This window comes from Geospiza fortis, unplaced genomic scaffold, assembly GCF_000277835.1.
Source record: "Geospiza fortis unplaced genomic scaffold, GeoFor_1.0 scaffold98, whole genome shotgun sequence".
NCBI lineage: Eukaryota > Metazoa > Chordata > Aves > Passeriformes > Thraupidae > Geospiza > Geospiza fortis.
In genome coordinates, this window is record NW_005054306.1 from 11,822,620 (window position 1) to 11,827,113 (window position 4,494).

Here is a 4,494-nt window from a genome sequence, read left to right on the forward strand (position 1 = left end):
ATATTCTGCTGGAAGAAGAAATGCAATTTGTGAGGATCAGAGAAAATGCCAGGTAAAATGACAGAAAGATACTTCATCATGAGTGGCTATTTAAACCTATCCCAGGGATGACCCTCTAGGAATATTTGTGCTACAAATCAAGCTCTCAAGAGATGCACGTGCTAGAAGTTAGCATTGACCTTTATTGAGACCATTTGTACATATGTGTCATGATTTATTCCTTAAATGTCTAGAGGTTTATATTTTCCCATTGGCTAGTTCACTGAAGAGGAATCACCATTATCTAGGAAAGGATTAGCATTTATGGGGCTAAGATGGCTGATGATATCCAGAAAAGACAAGGCAGTCTTATAGCTCATGGAGAAATGTATTTTCTCTGTCTGTAACACTTAAGTTACATTTTGGTGAGTTGCATCATGGTGTTTACATAAATTAATATGGATGGGATTCCTCTGAGCAGCAGAGATATTTTCTGAGCTACCCATTTAAGCCCCTTTCATATAATCAGTAGAATAAAATAGATGCTGCTAAGGGATTGTTTGTCTCGGCTCAAAGTTGGCACCTCAAGCAGGTTGGATGCCATAGGTCAGTGGCATGAAATTGGCTGTTTTCTCCCTCTGTATACAAGGGAAATCCTGAATTACTGGCTTAGAGTTCTATACCTCTCTGCACTATAGTCATGTGAAGGCAGGTGAAGTGAACCCCATACTATGCATTTCCTGAATTATTATTTTAATTTGTAACTGCTGCTACAATGTAGCCCATCTTACTGCTCTCACCAGCTACTGATTAAATTTGGCATTAGAATTTATCAATAATTTTGGCATTTTTTGCCAATAATGTGTGCCAATAATTTGTTCAGACTTGTGAATAAAAGTAAATCGAAAGAATTTACATTTAAAAGGTTACATTTAGCAACCCTATTGCTAAATGTTATAGTAGAAAAAGATTCACTTATTTTCCAAAGCAATAAGCACAATATTTGAAACCTAATATATTTGGAAGTAATTTGCTCTCATTGATTTAGGAACTTGAATGCTTCCATTACTTAAATTGTCACCTTATCATCTTATGGAGAAAAGGAATTTCATGGTTCTTGAGTGTAAGAATGTGGACTAAAATGTGATTCTGAATAACTGTCAGCTATGTGGAGACGTTCCCTTGAGCACAGGATAAGATGGGGCGAAAATATGTGATTATGTAGTAAATTACTATTGTAATGATGCATAAAGGAGCTAAATTAAGGTTACAACAGCAAGTCATAAACAACGTTTAGAGCTCTTCAGCACTGCCTTTTCAGGTTCACTTTTAAAACAGATACACCCTTCTGTAGAGGTACACCTGTTTCATAGAATTGGGAAAGGATCTCAGGTTGTGGGAAATATGTGTCACACAGCACTGGCAGAAACTGTACATACACAGTGATTCAATGGCATAATTCTTTTATTGGACTGATGAACTAATATGAATTTAAACTTAAACTTAAGTGACAATAGTAGAAGGTATGTTAATTCAGTTTTGTTCTTGTTCTGCTGAATTTAAATGATAGTTTTACAGAAATAAATATGTATTTACGGTCTAATTTTAGATGGTATGGTAAAAGAACTATCAGTCACAGCATATTGCCCTTTAATCCAACAAGCCATATATTAATAACACACTACAACTAATAAATAGTCTGTTGTGTCTGAAAAAATTGCATGATGTAGGTAGGTGGACAGTGGATGGTGGATACTAATATCCTCCTCCCCTTCCTTGTGAAATGAGCTGTGAAGATCAAGAGTTTGCTACCTGGAAATGTAACATTCAGATGAAGCAATCTGCCACTTAAGAGAGAAGGATAGGAAAGCAATAAAGCCCATCTACAAATAACAGGTGAAGCTGATGGCTGCGATTCAAGTTGAGAAAGTTGTTGAGAAATAAAATTGCTGTGACAATGAAGAGCAGCAGACAGCAGCAATTCTTTACATAGCACATAAAATTATTATTTCCACTTCTTCAGAAATAACTGAGATGTACAACATGAAAACCATGCTAGATATTTTTGTACATAAGTTCCACAGCATAATAGATTTTTTACTTTGCTTTCAGGAAAGAAAATGTGTTTCCACCAGTGTTGAAATATTTTGTGTTTATATGTAGTCTCCCAGGTCCAACTGTATTGCTTCATCAGCAAGTTCTTCTCCCTCAGTGCTCATCTATAGCATCTGCATTCAAGAATTCATTCTTTACAGGAAGAGTTTCTTCACGTATTTTATGTCTTCATTATAGCTATTGTCTTCAAGGAATCCATAGGGGAAGACACAGGTGTAACTTACATGCATGGCATTATTGTCATCTGTCTGTGCATTTCATTTAGTGTTTTCTGTGAAATCATAATTTTTAGGAGCAGTTGAAATTACAGAGATGATTACTTAGTGTTGTGATGCTTACAGTCATTTGGAAACCAAATATTCTACTCTCATTCTTGATGAGGTACATTTTAGACTTTGAAGGATGATTTGGGACTTTCCTCACAGTCTCTTATATTTATTTTTTTTTAAGACAAAGTTCAAATATGTGGATAAATAGTGAAATAGCATAGGTTCACAACACGACATACATCAATGAAAAAAGAAAGGACGTACTGCAAAACAAATTGTTGTCCTTTGCTGTGACAGTTAAAGAGATGCTCTGAGGTGTTAACTGGCTTGTATTATGCAACTGAAATTCTAATTATGCAACTGAAATTCTAATTATGCAACTGAAATTCTAATCTTACCCAGATCAGAATAAGCAGTATGGAATAATTAAATCAAAATTGTAGAAACTTTTACAAGTGGTTAAATGAGAATAAGCAGAGAAAACAAAAGAAGCAGAAAACAGATGAGTAGAACTTTTGCTGTTCCTGACTATAAAACTGCTGTGCTCCTCTCCCTAGGTTAGAAATGTATTGAGCTTCAATGGCAGTTTATCTCTACTGTTTTTCCCCTTTAGCAATAATCTTTCCTCAAGAACTCAATTAAAAAACAAGGCATTTTATTTCTTTTTGTCACATCTTTTTGTCTTAATGATTTTTTTAAACCACTGTTGCTTTGGGAAGTGATAGTTTCCAATTCCAAAATGCATTTCTGATTAAAAATAAATACTAAATGTGGGATCATTCAAGTCTCTGTGCTTGAAGAGTAGCCATATGAAATCTTCATATTTTCACATTTTGTGCAGCTGCTGGTAAGGGAACATGAGAGAGGAAATAGTTTGTTCATAATAGGATCATATAGTAATTAAAACTAAAATTATCTACATAAAACTAAATTTTAGAATAATTTTAAAGTTGCCAGGGAAGAGGAATGTCAGTCAATTCCATGTCTACCAGTGTGATGCCAGTACCAGTAAGAGATGTCCAGCATCTGGAGAAGGGATCAGGTCAGAATGAGAGCACCTGAAAAGCATTCCAAAGGAATTTCAGCTACTCCAGCTGGTAAGTCAGCCTCATGAGCTATGCAAGGGCACGTAATATGGGGCATAAACGAGTTAAGAGTTGTGCACACATCTGCAGGACAGTGATCTTACTGGCGTTGTGGACACATTGTGTGGACATCAAAAAGGAGGGGCTGGTGAGAAATGTGAAGCCTTGGCCTCAGAGACCATGAATGCTGCAATTTGAGGTCCTTGGAGCAGTGCGGATGGAACACAGCCAGCTCACTACCCTGGATTTCAGGCTTGGTAGAGTATCATGGGATAAAATCCTAGAGGGAGGAGGGGCCCAATAAAGCGGCTTAATCTTCAAAGATCACCTAATCCAAGCTTGGAATCAATTCATCCCAAGAAAGAGAAGGCCAGGAAAAAACACCAGGAGGCCTGCATGTAGGACCAAGAAGGTTCTGGACAAAATCAAATACAAAAAGGAAGCCTACGGCAGGTATAAGCAAGGTGACCTGGACAGAGAGATTGTCCAAACTGCCAGGGATCTGGCTAGGAAAGTTAAAGCTCTAATAGAAATAAATCCAATCAGGGACATTCAGGGCAGCTTCTGTAGAAAAAAAAAAGCTTCTGTAATGTTGGTGATAAAAGACTAGAGAAAATGCCAGCTTCTTCTTCTCTTGTGCAGTGGATGATTTGAGCCTTTGTCTCTGCTGAATCATTGTGAAGATCCTGTTAATCTTTTTCACATTTTCTGATACCACTCATTCTTGCCTTCTCCTGTTGGCAAGGCAGGTTCTGAGCCCCAGCACATCCCCTGCAGGCAAGGACACCATCTTCTCCTGCTCTGGCCCAGGGAGAGGCACCAGTTGCTGCCTGAAGCCCCAGAGACCTGGATGGCCACAGCTGCCCTTCAGAGCTCTGAGCCAAGGCTTCTGCTGTACCACTAGCTGCTCGAGCTGATGAGAGGATCTGTGTTCTGTGGCACATGCCCAGGCCTGTCTTCCAGATCCATGCTGCTTTAAGCAGCTTTGTGACACCCTTCCCTAACTCTTCTGCACAAAACAATGTGTCATTAGTTACTACTTGATG